This window comes from Polypterus senegalus, chromosome 8 (genome assembly GCF_016835505.1).
Source record: "Polypterus senegalus isolate Bchr_013 chromosome 8, ASM1683550v1, whole genome shotgun sequence".
Taxonomy (NCBI): domain Eukaryota; kingdom Metazoa; phylum Chordata; class Cladistia; order Polypteriformes; family Polypteridae; genus Polypterus; species Polypterus senegalus.
Genome location: NC_053161.1, coordinates 174,333,815 through 174,354,747, shown reverse-complemented (window position 1 = coordinate 174,354,747; position 20,933 = coordinate 174,333,815). Strand labels below are relative to the sequence as shown.

General features: G+C 40.0%; 1 pseudogene; it reads right to left on the bottom strand.

Moving 5' to 3' along the window:
* Nucleotides 1-495: 495 nt before the first annotated feature.
* Nucleotides 496-20,483, bottom strand: LOC120533444 (annotated as a pseudogene).
* Nucleotides 20,484-20,933: the final 450 nt, after the last annotated feature.

Genomic DNA, 20,933 nt, shown 5'->3' with positions numbered 1-20,933 from the left:
TAAGGACTGCTGGTACAACGCTCATATAGATTTTTTGGATTATTTAAGTTTATACTTTTGTATGGATGTGCTTAATAGTTAAATAGTTAATTTATTTAAATTAAACCATTAAAATTTGTTTTTTGTTTTATAATGCCTGGCGAAGCCATATAAGGAAAAAAAGGAAATCACGTTTGGCAGGTGGCTGTAGTATCCTTATGTGGAGTCTAGTAACGAATTGTAAAATTAATGGCAGAGTTATGGAAATTACATTAGTAACAAAAGTTTGTTCCTTGAAACAGTTGTGCTGAGAACACTAAAGTAAAAGGTTATATTTAAAGTTAGTAAAGAAGTAAAAAAGAAGAAAACAAACAACTCAGGTAAGAACCCTCAGTAAGAGAAGAGGGGTGCTACAGTAAGTTTTTAGAAAGGTATGTTATTTTATTTTTTGTTATATAAAAATAGAAAAATATTTATTATTATATAGCTGAACTGTTATTAATGTGAGGTTATGTATATTGTAAAGAGTTATTTTATAATGAAATCAGTATAATATATTATAAATAGATGTATATGTAATATGTATGTTATGAAAGCAGAGCTAGGCTCATAATGGAGGCTGTAGGGGCTTTGGTGAGAAGCAGCTTGTATAACGCCCTGTTCTTTATTTTGTTTCTGGAAAATGAAAAAGGATATAAACTTCTAATTCTCCACTGTGTTGATTTGTTTCTGACACAACACTAAGTAGGATGAATTCCAGTCAGTTACATGTGCTTATTGTCCAGGCAGGAGTGGACCACACTCTTTAGTTAGGACTGTTCAGTTGTACTTCTCTCCGGTGTGAATTCTGGTGTGTCTCTGACGAGAAATCCTCTGACAGATTTGTTTGGCACATTCCAATTAGTAATATCGCTTCTCTCCGAGATTAATTTGTCAACAATAGTTTAGTTTGCTTACTTTTCAGGACAAGAGTGAACCTCACTCTCGAGTCCTGAAGGGTGCTTGATTTTCTGGACTGATTTTTGAACTGCTACCCTTTTAATTCTGGTGTGAACTCTAGTGTGTTTTTGAAGACTACTCATTAGTGAAAACGGTTTACCACATTCAGTACAGCAATATGGCTTCTCTCCTGTGTGAACTCTAGTGTGGATCTTCAGAATGCTTAGAAGTGAAAACTGTTTACCACATTCATTACAGCAATATGGCTTCTCTCCGGTGTGAACTCTAGTGTGGTTCTGAAGATTGTTTATACGTGAAAACTGTTTCCCACATTCATTACAGCAATACGGCTTCTCTCCCGTGTGAACTCTACTGTGGTTATTCAGATTGCTTTTACATGAAAACTGTTTACCACATTCATTACAGCAATAAGGCTTCTCTCTGGTGTGAACTCTATTGTGGTCATTCAGATAGCTTATACGTGAAAATTGTTTACCACATTCATTACAGCAATACGGCTTCTCTCTGGTGTGAACTCTACTGTGTGTCTCCATTTGTGAAAACTGAATTCATTTATCGGCTTCTCTCCGTGTGTGTGTCTGAAGATTGCTCATTTGTGAAAACTGTTTACCACATTCATTACAGCAATACGGCTTCTCTCCGGTGTGAACTCTAGGGTGTTTCTGAAGAGCACTCCTGCCAGAGAATTCTTTTCCAGATTCCAAACTGCACTGATCTTTGTTTCCTGTACAAAATTTAAAAGGAGAAAAAGAGCTTATTTTCAATCCACTGCCTTATTATTAACATTAACTCAAATTAAATACATGATGGCTGAAATTAAGAACAAACTTTGATAAGCATAAGCAATCATAAAACTTTAGTCGTACATGGAAAGTACGAAGTGTGGCAGAAAAGTAATGAGACTGGCAACACTGCAAGTGATCTGGCAACGCTGTGCTGCTGTCCTTGATACAGCACGTGTATCGGTACCCTCCCATAGCTCAGTGCGAGTTTCAACTTCTTCCGTTAACTACATGATTTTTGTGACTGCTATTAGCGAAGTTGTGTTTTTGGTTGTGGTTCACACAAAATGGAACAGCGGAATTTGGAGCAACGTTGTGCCATTAAATTTTGTGTTAAGCTTGGAGAATCGGCAAGTGTGATGTTTGAAAAGTTAAAACGGGCCTATGGGGAACATTCTTTATCCCGAGTTGATGTTTTTCGCTGGCACAAACCATTTATGGAAGGCAGAAAACACGTTGAAGATGAACACCGTTCAGGGAGGCCTTCAACTTCGAAAACCAATGAAAACATCTAACATGTGAACACTCTTGTGAGATCAGACCGTTGTTTAACATTAAGAATGTTGAGTGACATTTGCACATGCGAAAGGTCTGTGCCAAAATGGTGTCGAAAAACCTCACAATTGAGCAGGACAATCGAAAAAACAAGTGTCTTGATCTTCTTGACAGAATCGCTAATGAGCAAGATTTCCTAAGTCGTGTGATCACAGGTGATGAATCATGGATTTTTGAATACGATCCTGAGACCAAGAGGCAAAGTCAGGAGTGGCACACTGCAAACTCTCCTCGACCAAAGAAAGCTAGAATGAGCAAATCGAAGATCAAATCAATGCTGATTTGTTTTTTTGACATAAGGGGAATCATCCACAAAGAATTTGTTCCTCCAGGACAAACTGTGAACCAAGTTTTTTTATAAAGATATCCTTGAAAGGCTCAGAAAAAGGGTCATTCGCGTGAGACCAGACATTGCAGACAAATGGATGCACCATCATGACAACGCCCCATGTCACACTGCACTCTCCATAACAGAATTTTTGACCTCAAAAGGCATTCCTGTGGTTCCCCAGCCCCCTAATTCACCTGACCTCAGTCCGTGTGACCTTTTCCTTTTTCCTAAACTGAAAAATGTCCTCAATGGACGTCATTTCGGGACTTTAGAAAACATCCAAAAGAATGTAACGGACATGCAGAAGACCATACCGGTTGAAGACTTCCAGCGCTGCTACCAACAGTGGGAACAAGCGTCTCCATCGGTGTGTAGCTGCCCAAGGGAACTACTTTGAAGGGGGTAACATTGATGTTTGAAAAAAATAAAAACTTTGGTAAATAAAAATCAGTCTCATTACTTTTCTGCCACACCTCGTACACTTAATATGTTAATGTTACGTTTTCTATTACAATTACTTAGCAGAACCACATGTATAAAACTTCCTTATGCTCGGCAACATGTGTAAGCCAATTCTCACACAAAAGTTTGGATTTTTAAAACAAGAACTTGGCGTTTAAATTGGCTTAATGTTACGGCAAATATTGAGCATTTGCAAGTCCCATGCAGACTATATTTGTGTTGGCATTTTAGCAACAGCTGGTGGAAAAATGAACTGAACAGATAATCTCATTGCATTGGGCATTTCACATTCTGATGTTTGACAGGCTGCACAAGAAGTGAGTTTTGATGCATCACAATGACATTTAGGCTCATGATGAGGACTTCATTATAATCCGATTTTGACTCCCTACTGTCATCCTCTTTGAAATGTGTGCTGAACATGTGACATCATTACGGAGACCATCACATAGAAATCACACAATCTCAGTTGTCTTACAGGTCTTAACAGCTGTGGTTTATTTGGCAATGGCAGCTTTTCAGTGTGAACTGACTGACCGGTGAGGAATCTCTCAGTCACCCTGAGCCACATCTGTATGAGGTAGTAAATTTAAATTTGTTACAGAGATACACAAAATATCCTTACTATCAGGATGTGCAAGCTGTAATTAAAATGCAATCTGCAGCAACATCTTCCATCATCAGCAGTGGTGGTCTTCCTTGGCCTTTTGTGATTACTGAGCTCACCTGTGCATTCTTTCTTCTTATTGATATTTCACAGAGTTGATTTAGGTCATCCTAACGTTTTACTGATGTCTCTAATGGTTTTATTATTGTTTTTCAGCCTCATAATGGCTTCTTTGACTATCATTGGCACAGCTGTTGTCCTCATGTTGAACAATGGCCACTACAAACTTCAAAAGGTAGAAGCAAGCCGAAGTGTGTCAGGCCTACAGAACTAAAGCAATGAAACACACCTGAGGAATCAAACTCTTCTGACATCAATTTTCCCAAACATTACGGTGCCCTGAAATGAGGGGACCATATAGAGAAAGCGCTGTCATTTCTACAGGGTGTGACTGAAATGTTTGCAAACTCCCTTTAAATGAAAATTTATAATGTGACTTTAATTAATGAATTATTCAATTTGTAATTTTTTACTCTGTTGAGCAAAGGGGTAAATGAAAGAAAAATATTTCTTTGTCTGAGCCATTATGGAGAGTACTGTATAAAACAGAATGCCATGCCAAGCATGAAAAAGACACTTTCAATAATCAGAATGTGTCCTGACATTTATGCACAATTAAACTAAAACCATTTTAAACCAAAACAAACATCAAAATGGCTTCTTTAAATCACCAAGCAAAACAGCACAATGGATGAGCGACGCCTCAGTGCCCAGGCCTACAGAAACTGCTGTGACCTCGGAGAAAAATGAGAAGATTAGAAAACGGAGGAAGAGCACAGCTGTTGGTGCTTCAGCTCTATAGAGGAGTGGCAGGTGACACCAGGGCTGGTAAGCTTTGTGACACACTGGTGACATTTATACTCACCATTATAATGTTAACAGGTATCTACTATCAGGACTTATTTATGTTACAGTGGTGTGAAAAACTATTTGCCCCCTTCCTGATTTCTTATTCTTTTGCATGTTTGTCACACAAAATGTTTCTGATCATCAAACACATTTAACCATTAGTCAAATATAACACAAGTAAACACAAAATGCAGTCTTTAAATGATGGTTTTCTTATTTAGGGAGAAAAAATCCAAACCGACATGGCCCTGTGTGAAAAAGTAATTGCCCCCTGAACCTAATAACTGGTTGGGCCACCCTTAGCAGCAATAACTGCAATCAAGCGTTTGCAATAACTTGCAATGAGTCTTTTACAGCGCTCTGGAGGAATTTTGGCCCACTCATCTTTGCAGAATTGTTGTAATTCAGCTTTATTTGAGGGTTTTCTAGCATGAACCGCCTTTTTAAGGTCATGCCATAGCATCTCCATTGGATTCAGGTCAGGACTTTGACTAGGCCACTCCAAAGTCTTCATTTTGTTTTTCTTCAGCCATTCAGAGGTGGATTTGCTGGTGTGTTTTGGGTCATTGTCCTGTTGCAGCACCCAAGATCGCTTCAGCTAGAGTTGACGAACAGATGGCCGGACATTCTCCTTCAGGAATTTTTGGTAGACAGTAGAATTCATGGTTCCATCTATCACAGCAAGCCTTCCAGGTCCTGAAGCAGCAAAACAACCCCAGACCATCACACTACCACCACCATATTTTACTGTTGGTATGATGTTCTTTTCTCAAATGCTGTGTTCCTTTTACGCCAGATGTAGCGGGACATTTGCCTTCCAAAAAGTTCAACTTTTGTCTCATCAGTCCACAAGGTATGTTCCCAAAAGTCTTGGCAATCATTGAGATGTTTCTTAGCAAAATTGAGACGAGCCCTAATGTTCTTTTTGCTTAACAGTGGTTTGCGTCTTTTGCCCAGTCTCTTTCTTATGGTGGAGTCGTGAACACTGACCTTAATTGAGGCAAGTGAGGCCTGCAGTTCTTTAGACCTTGTCCTGGGGTCTTTTGTGACCTCTCAGATGAGTCGTCTCTGCGCTCTTGGGGTAATTTTGTTCGGCCGGCCACTCCTGGGAAGGTTCACCACTGTTCCATGTTTTTGCCATTTGTGGATAATGGCTCTCACTGTGGTTCGCTGGAGTCCCAAAGCTTTAGAAATGACTTTATAACCTTTACCAGACTGACAGATCTCAATTACTTCTGTTCTCATTTATTCCTGAATTTCTTTGGATCTTGGCATGATGTCTAGCTTTTGAGGTGCTTTTGGTCTACTTCTCTGTGTCCGGCAGCTCCTATTTAAGTGATTTCTTGATTGAAACAGGTGTGGCAGTAATCAGGCCTGGGGGTGGCTACGGAAATTGAACTCAGGTGTGATACACCACAGTTAGGTTATTTTTAACAAGGGGCAATTACTTTTCACACAGGGCCATGTAGGTTTGGATTTTTTCTCCCTAAATAATAAAAACCATCATTTAAAAACTGCATTTTGTGTTTACTTGTGTTATATTTGACTAATGGTTAAATGTGTTTGATAATCTGAAACATTTTGTGTGACAAACATGCAAAAGAATAAGAAATCAGGAAGTGGGCAAATAGTTTTTCACACCACTGTAAGTAAACTAAAATTTGCCAGGTTTTCCGGTCATTCGGCTGTAATATGTGTGTTCACGTATGTAATTATTTTCTCTGTTATGGCTCCAAACATCAAGCAGTCTAGGCCTGTACTCAACGAAGAAGCTATAAACAATAAAGAAAACTGAATTAAACAGTAGTGTTACACAAATTAATCAGCCTTGAATCAAAATTGCCCAGTTCCTGCTGTTTATTGTGAAATCGGCTTGCAGTTGGCTGACTGGTCTACTGATTTCATGACATGGAATGTGTTAATCTGAGGACATGTGTACAACAGACATAGTGGAAAGTGGTGAAGCAAATAACTGCTGTTTGGAAATATCTTAGATAGGAATGTTATATGTGAAGTTTAAAATGAAAAATGTAGGTGTTAGTTGTGATGGATTTAATGCAAAGACATTTGGAGCAACTTATTTCATGAGACATTTATAGGTACAACATTCAGCTGAGTGCATGGACTTTCGACAATGCAGTGAAAGCAGGAAAACCTCAAAGGAAACAAATGTGTCTTAGCTGTCAGTAATGGCACTGTTTGAAAAGAACCAGAAAAATGATCAGGACAGGACAAAAAAAATCAGAGTATCACTCAAAAATAATTGGAATTTATGATTATAGATACCCAGCCATTTTCTACAGTAGAAAGTTTAGGATCTCATCATTTAAGTCCTATAACTTGAATGCACGATATACACCGGCGAGACGATGGTTCTTTTCAGACATAGCATTACCCAAGACGTACACTTTCGTGACATTTCATATACAGTGACATGCGAAAGTGTGGAGACCCCTGGATCAAAGTAACTGTTACTGTGAATAGTTAAGTCAATAGAAGATGAATTGATCTCCAAAAGCCACAAAGTTAAAGATAAACCATTCTTTTCTGCAATTTAAACAAGATTCAAGATTATTTATGTTTTGTAGTATGAGAAAAGGAAGGAGTACTTCACTAATATATGGGCACCCCAAGTGATCGGACGTCTCAGAAAACTGCTAAGAGATGTCAGAGTTTAAATTAGCTACTTAAGGGCTTTGGCTTGTTCACAGTCATCATTAGGAATGGCCATGTGATGAAAATGTCAAAGCTGTATCAATTCTCAGACTCCTCACAGCTTGTCCCAGCAATCAGCAGCCATGGGCTCCTCTAAGCAACTGCCTAGTACCCTGAGGAATAAAATAAGTGGCGCCCTCAAAGCAGGAAAAGGCTACAAGAAGACAGCAAAGAGTTTTCAAGGAGACATTTCCTCAGTTTGTACCAAAACAATTTCCAAGAGAACTGCTCATAAGATTGATAGAAAGGTAATTCAAAACCCCTAAATTCAAGATGATGTTTTGTAGTCACACTCTGGAGTGATGATGTACTGTTCTTCGGTTGCAGTGACACCACCACAGATATGACCTTCACGAAAGAGTCATCAAAAGAAAACCTCTCCTGTGTCCTCACCCTAAAATTCAGCATCAGAAGTTTGCAGATGAACATCTAAACAAGCCCGAAGCATTTTGCAAACAAGTCCTATGGACTGATGAATTCATAATAGAACTTGATGGACACAATGTGCAAAGGTGGGTTTGGAGTAAAAATGGGGCCGAATTCCATGACAAGAGCACGTCTCTGATTGTTAAGAAATAGGAGAAGATTGATTATCTTTCAGGCTTGTGTTGCAGCCGGTAGCCTGGGGGTATTATTCAGTTTCTTAAATTGAGTGTGCATGAATCACCTTGACATCAGTCTAACAGCTAGAGACAACAATACCATTTATTTACATAGCACATTTTCATACAAATGTAGATCCCATCTTCATATAGAGAAAGGAAAGGTGGACAAAATTCATAACCTTACAAAATTATTTTCCTTTGAATAAACAGGAATTGGAAATATTACAAAAAAATCTGATGAGAACAGGCCATTCAGCCCAACAACTCTTGTCAATCTGATCCACCTAACCTCTCTAAAACAACATCAGTTTGAGTTTATAAAGCCCCTAAAAGTCCTACTTTCCAACCGACTACCTGGTAATGGTGGCTGTTTTCTATGTGAAGAAAAACTCTAATGTGTAGCGGTACTACTGGGGAATGAAACCAACTCCCTACAGTCCCTGCAGTAGCTCTGATTTGTCATCTGCTGAGGGTGCAGGGGCTACTGGGGACAAGGAGGCAGACACAACATTAAAAGCAGGCCTGGTGTCTGAAATTGCCCGTCTGTTTACCTTCCCATGGTGCTACTTGTGTTTTCTCATTTTGTCCTGAGATCTCCTCCTGTTTTGGGTGTATGGACTGTCTGGTGTCTTCCTGCTGCATGAGGACTGTCTGAGGATTTATTGTCATCCTGCAAAGAAAGGAGCGCTCCTGATCCCATTGATATGTCATCATCTCATCAGCAAATACCAGTAGGACCGACCTTTACATTCATATACAGCGTGCTGATTTCTGGACTACCTACCGCCATCATTTCATTTCATCAGTTGCCATTTACATGGACTTCATCGTGTGTGGTTTTTGTTAGTGGTTTGTTATTATTGAATTTGTGTTTATTGTATATCGCCATAAGGGGAACTGGGGTAGGATCATATTCATTTAATATTCTTTAATATCTATTACCGGTTGCTTTTTTGTCTCTGCGAGGGAGTGTGTGTAAGTCAGGCCAATTTCTGGGATCCCCACTGAAAAAATAAATAAATCACCATCTTATCGAAGGTGGGAATCTTAGCTGGGATTTTTAGTCCGCTAGAGATCTTTATGTGAAATTATCCCTTAACAAGTCTCCAACTGTGTCCTCATGTTCTTGTTGAACTCTTTTTAAAGTAACAGCCAGGCTCCACTGCTCTAATTACTTTAATGATGTTAAACACTCATGCCTCCTGTTAATTTCCATTTGCTTTAACTGAAAAGGTTGAACTCATTTAATCTTTTCTGATAATTCTACCTATCACCTCTAGAATTAGCTTTCCTCTGAACTTTTTCTAGAACTGCACTGTATTTTTTGTAGACTGAAGACCAAAACTGCACACAGGACTCCAGATGAGGTTTCATAAGGGTGTTATAAGGCTTCAACAGAACCTCCTGTGACTTGTACTCCACACATCAAGGCGCTATATAAACTGATATTCTGTTAACTTTCTTAATGGCTTCTCAACACTGTCTGGAAGTTGATAGAGACGAGTCCACTATGACTCCTAAATTCATCTCATCAAGTGTACTTCGAATTTTCAGACCTCCAAGCGTGTATTCAAACCATACACTGTTACTTCCATCCATCCATTATCTAACCAGCTATATCCTAACTACAGTGTCACAAGGGTCTGCTGAAGCCAATCCCAGCCAACAAAGGGTGCAAGGCAGGAAACAAACCCCGGGCAGGGCGCCAGCCCACCGCATAACACTTTTACTTACTATATATGATACTTTACATTTTCTTACATTAACTTTCATCTTTCACAAATCTACCCAAGCCTGTATGCTGTCCTAGTCTCTCTGTAATAACTCAACAGATTCTTGATTATCTGCCAATCCACCTATCTTGGTACAGTGGGACCTCGGTTCACGACCATAATTCGTTCCAAAACTCTGGTCGTAAACAGATTTGGTCGTGAACCAAAGCAATTTCCCTCATAGGATTGTATATAAATACAATTAATCCGTTCCAGACCGCACGAACTGTATGCAAATATATATTTTTTTAGTTTTTAAGCACAAATATAATTATACCATAGAATGCACAGCGTAATAGTAAACTAAATGTAAAAGCACTGAATAACACTGAGAAAACCTTGAACAACACAGAAAACTAACAATGTAATAGTTTGCGCTATATAGTGCTAGGAACGCCGCTAAAAACAGTTTTTAATGAGTTTTAAGCACAGGGAAAAAAATGAACATCTGAAAAATCTGTAATTTAATAAACCACCAAGAAAAGTAACATTGCAACAATGCACGCTATGAACCGATCGCTGTAAACAGAACTGAAAACAAAAACGAGCCTTTTTTACCTTATGCATCCAGCCCTCCCTCTCTCGCTCTTTCTTTCGTGTGTGCATGCGTCTCTATTTCACGAGCCTGGAGATCCTGTGTGTATCCCTCTCTAGCGCGCTCCTGTGTGTGTGTGTGTGTGTGTGTGTCTTGCGCTCTCTCGCTGTACAGTAAATGCACAGGGAGAGACTGAACACGTACAAACCGAAAGGGAAACTGGCTTGTTCGTATATCGAGTGTGTGGTCGTGAACCGAAGCAAAAGTTTGGTGAACTTTTTGGTCGTAAACCGATTTGTACGTGTACCGAGACGTTCGTTAACCAAGGTTCCACTGTATCTTCTGAAAACGTAACCAGCTTGTTATTCATATTCCTATCCAAATCTACCCTATATACAGTATATAAAATTCTAAGCTTAAAAGTGCAATGATTTTGTGTGATGTTTTGATGTCACACTTTAAATCTGACTTATTTTAAAACCTACATATATATGTTTGGTATCATTCTTTTCAGAATTTATCGAATTTTAATATGACGTTGTTAGATTTTCAGATTCTTATTCAGTTTTAAAATTATAAACTAAAACAAATATCAAGAACTCATGTCCCGTGAGACGAGAATTTGTGCCAAAAGATTTAACCACGTCAGGGACCGGAAATAAAAGAAAAATAGTAGTACAGCTGCTGTTAAGGCTTTGAAATGTTCAAAGCGCTGAGGTGCAGATCACACATCAGGGCAGCAGCAGCTGATCGATAAAAGAGGAGGTTAAAAAAAAAAAAACTGTTTCCCATTGTATCACCGTTTATTAGGGGGTTTCAGAGAAGAGACCATGGTTCCTTGGGATGCGATCAGCCCACCTCTTCAAAACGTGAGCAGCAGAGATGCCAAGTGGCTGGCGCAAAGCGCAGGCCGGGGGAGGGGGTCAGCGAGCAAAGCCATGAGGGTGCAAACCTCCTAGTACTTAACATTTTCTTATGTTAAATTTTGTCTTCTACAATTCTGCCCAAGTCTCTCTGTAATGATTCAACGGATTCTCAATTAACTGCCAATCCACCTAGCGTAGTATCATCTGAAAACTTAAACAGCTTGTTATTCATATTTCTCTCCAAAAATGTATATATAATAAAAATAGCAATAGCCCCAGAACTGACCCCTATGGGTCACCACTCTTACAATCACCCAATTATCAGCCAATTTTGATAAGGTTCCTCTCACCATCACTCTCTGCTTCCTGTGTCTGAGCCAATTCTGCACCCACCTACAAACATCACCCTGAACTGCCACATCGTTTAGTTTGATGCCCACCCTCTCATGTAGCCCCTTTCAAATGCTTACTGTAAGGCCAGAATAAATAATCTCATCTGCTCCACTTTGATCGTATCATTTTGTTGCCTCCTCATAGAATTACATCATGTTATTAAAACATGACCTCCCTCTTCTGAACTCATGCCGACTGTTCAGAATAACTCCTGTCCTTGCCACGTGTTACTCAATCTTATCCTTAATAATTCCTTCCATAAATATTCCTGTGATGTCCTTTTTATATAATGGGATGATATTTGCCATTTTCCAGTCCTTCAGAATATCTCCAGTGCGCAGTGACTTCCTAAAAATGTGTGTCAATGGTTTATATCTGTACTCTAGCCTTTGTAAGAACTTGAGGGTGAATATCATCTGGTCGTGGCGATTTGTTTGATAAAATAATGGAGCAGCACTGAAACAAGGATGGTGACAGAAGAAGAGCTTGTGCGTTAAGTTAGCTGTGGGGCCAAAATAACATATCAGAATGGGTTCAGGCGAGGGAGGTCTGATCAGTAAAACTGTTCTTTACATTTCTTCCTCAATCTTTTCCTTAATAAATTCCTTCCATTAATTTATCTGAGATCCATGTTAAGCTTACTGGCCTATACCTGCTTGAATCATCCCAATCACATTTTTATAAAACTAGATAATATTTTTCATTTTCCAGTCAACAGAAATTTCCACAGTGTGCGATGACTTCCTAAAATGTGTTGTCACACATGTGCACTTGGAGTCAGGCTAAGGGCTTAACTGAGGGCGAAATACGTGAGAAGGCCTTGACAAAGTTAACAAACCTTTCTTATCCCTCTTCTGCAGATCACCTGAGGAGAAATCAGCCTATAAAGCTTCCTCCAGTTCCTGTACCCCTTTCCTAACTACACCTCCCATCATGTCATGTCCTGCTCTTTGATTTTGGACCCACCTCTTCCTCCCCTGCCTTTATAAGAACCCAGCACCTTCCATCTTTAGTTTGTCCCGTTTTGGACGCGGAACCAGTGAGTACTCGGGAGCCATCTTTTTATTTCTTATACTGTGTGTTAAAATATAGGGGACGGATTCCCAAATCTTGTTCTGCTCTCCCTTTGCATTTTGACAGCGTCAAAGGTTTATATACAGTACAGGCCAAAAGTTTGGACACACCTCCTCATTCAATGTGTTTTCTTAATTTTCATCACCATTTACATTGGTAGATTCTCACTGAAGGCATCAAAACTATGAATGAACACATGTGGAGTTATGTACTTAACAAAAAAGGTGAAATAACTGAAAACATGTTTTATATTCTAGTTTCTTCAAAATAGCCACCCTTTGCTCTGATTACTGCTTTGCACACTCTTGGCATTCTCCCGATGAGCTTCAACAGGTAGTCACCTGAAATGGTTTTTACTTCACAGGTGTGCCTTATCAGGGTTATCTAGTGGAATTTCTTGCTTTATCAATGTGGTTGGGACCAGCAGTTGTGTTGTGCAGAAGTCAGGTTAGTTGGACGATCATTTATTTTTCAACAGGACAATGACCCCAAACACACCTCCGGGCTGTGTAAGGGCTATTTGACCAAGAAGGAGAGTGATGGAGTGCTGTAAATGGTCATGAAAATAAAGAAAACACATTGAATAAGGAGATGTGTCCAAACATTTGACCTGTACTGTATGTATTCACTTACCCCCTTAAGCACTTGGGGATAAGTATTATCTGGTCCTAGTGATTTGTTTGAGTTCAGCCTATTTAATCTGAGCAGCACTTCTCTCTCTACAATTTCCAAATCTCTCAGTACCTCCTTAGTAGTCCCTGATACCACTGGGAGGTTATCCACTTGTTCAACTTGTGAAAACTTCAGATAAAAACAAGTTTAGTGCATTTGATATTTCACTGTCTATGTATTGTAATTCCCCTTTATTGTCCCTGATCTGCTTCACCTCCTTGGCTTTTCTTTTATTACTAAAAACTCTCTTTGGTGCATCTTTTTGCCTTATCTGCAATATTCCTCTGTTAACTGCATTTTAGCTTCCCTGATATCTTTCTTAATGATTGCCTTCTTACTCTAAATGCCCTACTGTTAGTTTGGGGTAATTAGTCTTCTATGACTTAATTAGCTATTTTTACATTTGTAGCTTCTTTAATCTTATTTACAACTGCAGAGTTCTTATTCATTTCTTCAAATCTGTCCTGCATCATATGTCAAATGTTTAACTTCTTCCTAGTGAGGAATCCCAGCTGTTCTTGACTGTTTGCTGCTACGACACCAGGTAATTACTGACTTGCCAGCAACTGCAAAAGCTTTCTCTGCCTTCTGACCAACAAACACAAAGGTTTGAATACAACTATCGTTATTAAACATTGAATTAGCTCTTGTGTAGATGGCAAAAAAAAAGAACGAAAAACAAATAGATAAAAGGTATGAAACACCCTCAGAGCTCCTTAACGATAACCACAAAAACAAAGTTTTCAGGAGCAAAAGTTACATTTAACTCACTCTCACACAAAACTAACACATACACACAGCCTTTTTCACAATACAAGAATGATGTTAGCGGGTCACTTCACGGTGTTGCTCCAATTCAGTGCTTCAATGTTCCATCCAGATACCTCTTAAGGGTTGTCACAAGGACCTTAAAAGATCTGAAGAGCTGTATAAAACTGGAAAACATTAACAAAGCATTTTGAAACGCTTGACAGGGAGCCAAACTGTCTACAAAACTGGAGCAAAATCAGTACTGGAGTGGGCATCCAGCAAAGACCACAGTGTGAAAGCAGAGGTGAAGAAAAAAAAAAAAACAGAGGGGAAGAGCAAAGGGCCTGCAGAAAAATCTCTGTGCATGTGTCCATGTGAAGGAAAATAAACTGATCAAAAAAAAAAATAAAATAAAATAAAAAGGAACACTTTGATAACCCATCAGATCTCAGTTGGGGAAAAAATCCTGCTGGCTATCTCTACTGCTAGGGACTGATATGGTGATGTGTTAGGAACGAAAGAATGGCAGCCACATCGTTTGATGGAAATGATCAACCTACAGAGGGCTGAATTCAAAGACACCCAGAAAATCAAAGGGAAAAAAATGATGCAGTAGGCAGGCAAGTCCATTTGGCCGAAACTTCATTGCAGCAACTCCAAATTGTACTCAGTAGTCTTAATGGCGCAATGTGCTTGTATGCATGTCTGACAACATCCTAATGAGATGACGGGTGGTGTCCTGGGTTATCTCCTCCCAGATCTGGACTAGGGAATCATTGATCTCCTGGACAGTCTGTTGTGTCAGATGGACCGAAACAAAATGTCCCACCCAGAGGTTTTCTATTGGATTGAGGTAAGGCGAGTGAGTGTGGGGGCAGTCAATGGTATAAATTCCTTCATCCTCCAGGAACTCACAAACACATGAGGCTGGACATTGTAATGCACCAGAAGGAACCCAGGAGCCACTCCACCAGCATAGGGTCTGACAAAGGGTCGAAGAATTTCATCCTGATGCCTAATGGCAGTCAAGGTGTCGCTGTCTACATTGTAGAGGTCTGTGCGTCCCTCCATGGATATGCCCCCCCCCCAGATATACCATCACTGACCCATGATCAAAGTGGTCATGCTGAACGATGTTACAGGCTGCATAATGTTCTCCACGGTTTCTCCAGACCCTTTCATGTCTGTCACATGTGCTCAGGGTGAACCTGCTCTCATCTGTGAAAAGCACAGGATGCCAGAGGTGGATATGCCAATTGTGGTATTCTATGGCAAGTGCCAATCAAGCTCCACTGGAGGACGTCGAGCTCTTATATTTCTTATGGTTTGGTCAGAGACATTCACACCAGTGTTTTGCCTGCCTGCTGGAGGTCATTCTGTAGGGCTGTGGCAGTGCTCATCCTGTTCCTCCTTGCCCAAAGGAGCAGATACCGGTGGGTCATACAGATGGACTAAGGATCTTCTACAAGGGGCCCTGTCCAGCTCTCCTAGAGTAACTGCCTGCCTGTCTCCTGGAATCACCTCCATGCCCTTGAGACTGTGCTGGGAGACACAGCAAACCTTCTGGCAATGACAGGCACGTATTGATGTGTCATCCTGGAGACGTTGGACTAACTGTGCCAACTCTGGAGGGTCCAGATATGGTCTCAAGCTACCAGTAGTGACACTGACTGAAGCCAAATGCAAAACGAGTGACAAAACAGATACGGAGGGATAAATGTCAGTGGCCTCCCTCCACCTGTTAAACCATTCATTCTTGTTTTGGGGGTCGTCTCATTGTTGCCCCTCTAGTGTACCTGTTGTTCCTTTTATTAACACCAAAGCAGCTGAAACTGATTAACAACCCTTTCTGCTACTTAACTGACCAGATCAATAGCCCAGATGTTTCACTGACTTGATGCTATACTCGGATTAAAAAGTGTTCCTTTATTTTTTGTACAGCAAAATATAAGAATGTTGTTTACAGAAGGAAAACACCAAATAAATCAGTATGATCTAACAAAAGCAACACTACACATCTCAAACTTGTAAAAGATCTCCTCGATGATCCAGAACAGACAATGTTTTGTTGACGAACGAGGAAAAAGTTGCTTTGATCAAAACACGTGACACTATGTTTGGAGGTAGGAGACAACTGCACATTGATACTAAAGCCTCAAGGTGAAGGGACCATCATGGGTTGGCCTGCTTGTTTCTTCAAAGCCTGGAGAGCTTAACATGATCAAAGGGACAGTGAATTCAAAATATTACCAAGAAATCTGACAGCAAAACATCAGGATAGCAGAAGCTTAACAAAAGTTGAGTCATGACAGAGGAGAATGAGACCAAACATAGGAATAATAATAAAAATAATTCTTTCCATTTATATAGCGCTTTTCAAACTACTCAAAGCGCTCAGCAATTACAGGTTAAGGGCCTTGCTCAAGGGCCCAACAGAGCAGAGTCCTTTTGGCATTTACGGGATTCGAACCGGCAACCTTCCAAATGCCAATGCAGATGCCTAGCCTCAGAGCCACCAGGAAGAAATGAAAAAGTCAAAGAGTTAAACATAAAGAAATTGGTGTTTAAGAAGGACCGGCAAGAGACACGCGATGCTGTGGCCTGACCTAAAGAGAACTGATCAGAGAAAAGCTCTCAGGATAAAAAGGAACCAAAAAGGTTTGGAGAGAAGGTATGGATTAAAATTCAATGCTGATCAGCAGCTACATGAAAAGTTTGGTGGAAGGGTCAACCAGTCGGTAAAGATTGGACTGCGAATAAAATAAAGAAGGGTCAACCAGTGGTGGCCTGTAAAGATAGGAGGGCCACAGAGTGGACCACATGCGAATGTTAAAATGATGTGTTCAGGACTGACAAGAAGTCGTCCAATTGTTTGTGTGTTATTAGCTTAGGACAAGTGTGCAGGCCTGTATTTAGAGCACAGTTGAAGATCAGACCACATTGTTAAGATGAATTAAAGCAGATATCCAGGAAATTCCAAAAGGTTCACAACCTTCTATTGCAGCTGTACCTTTGTATAGCACTCTTTACCAAGGACATGCTTTAGGACTTTGGCCTGAAAAATTGCTAAACCTTACATAAACATTGATTTTTTATTTTGCACTTACTTTTTCCAGATTTCTTTGTAGATGTTGGCCGATTTTCCTGAGTTCTAACAGATGTAGATTTCTCAGTCCTCTTTGCTTTATACTGTAATGATTCAGTCTTCATATTGACAGAAGGCTCTGGAGATGAACAGTGTCTGCTTTGAGAAGAGTCTAACCTGGTCATGACTCCATCTTGACACCCATCATGAAGGTTGTCTTCTTTTACACTGTCCAGATTTGTAAGGTTAAGCATCTCAATACTGACGGACCTCTCCTCTTCATCTTCTTTAATGCCCACTGCCTGCAGTTCACTTATCTCCTCCTTAATGAACAGACTTTCCTGTTTAAGGTAGATGGACTCCAACTCACAGTCCTCCTCCTTCATATCCATGATATTTGTGTCCACATCACAGCTCTCCCGTTTCACATCCATTGAGATGTTCCAGTAAACATCAGCTTTTTATACTCTGTAAAAAGAACAGGAATTAACTTCATTAAAACTTCATCACTTAGATCTGAAGTCACTTGAATGTCATTTCACAACACCCTCTCTGTTAAGGTTTATATAAAGATTGACCGTTCATAGCATGCTGACAGTAACATTACTCTTTATTTCAAATTATCAGATAGAAAACAATTCTGGGAGCGGAGGGAATGTCCAATAAGCTGAAACAAGACAACTAATCTGCTGTGGGTAATCCTAAAAGGAGAAACTAGATAAGTAGCAACCAATAACTAACCTTCATGAATATTCTACTCAAAGAGGATCTTGATAAGAGGATAGAGGTCAGGTGGCATGTAGGGATGACTGTTATTGGTACCAATACTGAGGTCTGAAAGCTGGAATTGATACCAAAGTCAAAACACTTAGCATTGATCTAAAACTACCTTGCAAAGCAAACTTAGATTTGTCAGTGAATCTTTAGAACGTGGGAGAAAATAATAATAATAATAATAATAATAATGGCAGAAACAGGGCACACATGAAAACTGCACATGGGAAGTAAACAAGCTGAGGTTTAAACTCGCACTACTGGAGCTGTGAGACCGGAACAAAGACTTCAAATTGTTAATAACTTCTTTAAAACTCGTTATCAGGCATTACCAGTTGAACTTTAGCACCAAAAGATATACAATTGTGAAGTACGGTGGAATAGGATTAGGGACAGAAAAAAAAATCCAATCCCACTCAATGCATGGAAATGTATGCTGTTTACACTGGATTAAACAGATTTACAAAAAACGTATATTGGCTCCAGCAGACCCCCCCGTGACCCTGTAGTTAGGATACAGTGGGTTGAATACTGGATGGATAAACCATATGGAGGTTTCATCAAGTATTCAGGGCCTTTCATTATCTGCACACTTTATTGTGTTGCAAGTTTAAATTTTAAATGGATACATTTGACACTTTTGCCCATCAATGTACACTCAATAACCCATGATGACAACATGAAAATACATTTTCAAAAAAGTTTAAAAACTATATTCTCGTATTTCAACAGCAGAAGTATTCAGGCCCTTTACTGTAGCTCTTCAGATTGTGTTCTGGTACATCCTGTTTGCTTTTGTGGTCGCTGAAAGTCAGGAACGATAGGATACGGACACCAATGTAAAGTAAAAAACAATTTCTTTATTGTTGGTGAGCAGGAGGCTGCACCAGCTGTCAGCTCAGTTTGCTACAGACACCCCCCATCAGCAGGGAGTTTCCCTCTTTTTATACCCAACTTGATAACTAAACAAAAATGGAAGTATGGTAGTTCATTTTGAGGTCATGCAAAGTTTGCAAGTAGCTTAAGATGACACATTAGATCACTATGTGCAGATGTACACGGCAGTCTTTAGATAAGAGGAACTGTCAGCACACCCACAGTCCCAGGCTCCTCACTTAGCTTAAGCTATGTAATTCAGCCATGGCTAGTTTTGCAAGACAATTACAGAGACAACAATTTGCAAAACATGTACTTCGCTATTCTTCTACACCATCAGGGTTACAACATTTCAATGGCTACGTGGCAAGTTACAATTTAAGAAGTTTATTTCAGCTTATAAAAGGTGTAATGTTATGCTGTCGGTTAATGCACAGCACCTTCTTATTAATGCATAAGTGACACACTCTTATAATCTGAACTCTGAAACTCCTTAATTCTAAATATTTTTTCTCACTTTCATTCTTCTTGAGATGTGTCTAGAACCTCATTGGGACCACCTGTAAAAAACTGGCTTAATTTGTCATCGATAAAAAAAGCACACATGTACCTGTGTGTGTAAGGCCCCACGATTCAAACGGTATGCCACAACAAAACCTAAGCCAAGATGTCAGAGGAATTCTCTGTGGACCTCTGCAATCAAATTGCGGTGATGCACAGACAAGGATACGGGAATAAAAATCACTTTTAAAGCTATGGGCATTTCCATTAAGACTTTGGACTCAATAATTGTGAAATGGAAGTTTGGCACCACCAGGATTTCACCTTGAATGTGCAGTCCAGCCAAACAGAGTAACACTCCAAAATAGGTATTGGTCATGAAGGTGATCAAAAACCTAGTGGTTGTAACAGAGCTTCAGAAGTCAGGAGAACCGGTTAGAATAAGGAACATTTTGGCAGCACTCCATCAATCAGGCATTTATGGTAGAGTGGCTAGATGGAAGTCACTATTGAGTAACAGGCATATAAATGGACCACTTGGAGTTTGCCAACTGACATTTAAAGGACACTGAGAGCATGAGGAAAATATTCTCTGGTAGCATGAGACAGAATTTGAACAATTTGGGTAAAATTCCAAGCACTGTCTCTGGCAGAAAGTACAGCACTGCTCATCATCTGCCCAATATCATCCCTTCATTGAAGCATGGTGGTGGCAGCATCATGCTATGGGGTGGTGGCAGCATCATGCTATGGGGTGGTGGCTTTGGGGCAAGTTTTTTAGTGTCCAAGAGTGGTCCAGCTAAAGACCACACTTATACCCCATAGAACAGCTGTGGGGAGACCAGGCAGATTTTCAGATGCTTCTCATAAAATCTAACAGAGCTTGCGAAGATCTCAGGTCACATCAGGCTGGGGACCATGCATTGGTACAGTGTGTTGCCACACCCACCACATGACAAAACAGCTCGTGATCCTTGTTGGCAATCCCCTGTTCAGTCATGGGTATGACATTAAACTGCATCTGGACCTGCAAGTGGTCCTCCGACTTACAGGGAAAACCTAGGGGTTGCCAGCATGATTGGCACTCCAGTCACCATAAAATAACTTCACAAAACTCTGAAATAGCACACAGGAGTGAGAAGATCTGCCAAGATAAATTCAATAAACTGCTCAAATCCAGGTGTGCTCAGCCTATAGAGACTTACTTAGGAAGACTCAAAGCTGGAACTGTTGCCAAGATGGCTTTTAAGTCTGAATACTTACATGAATGAGAGATTCAGTTTCTTGATTTGCATTACATTTCGAAACCTTTCAGAAGACATTTCTTCACTTTGTCATTAGGGGTTTTTGAGTGTAATTGCTGGGTAAAACTGGCAAATTTAAAATTAAATCCATAGCACAAAGTGTGCAGAAAGTTGATGGCCAACCTTTGCCAGTTATTAACATGAGGAGAGGTGGAGATCTGCTCTAGAGAGGAGAGGAATGAAGGTCAGTAGGAACAAGACAGAAAATGTGTGTGAATGAGAGGGAGGTCAGTGGAATGGTGAGGATGCAAGGAGTAGAGTTGGAGAAGGTGGATGAGTTTAAAAACTTGGGATCAATAATACAGAGTAATGGGGATTGTGGAAGAGAAGTGAAAAAAGAGTGCAGGCAGGGTGGAGAAGAGTGTCAGGAGTGATTTGTGACAGAAGGGTATCAGCAAGAGTGAAAGGGAAGGTCTACAGGACGGT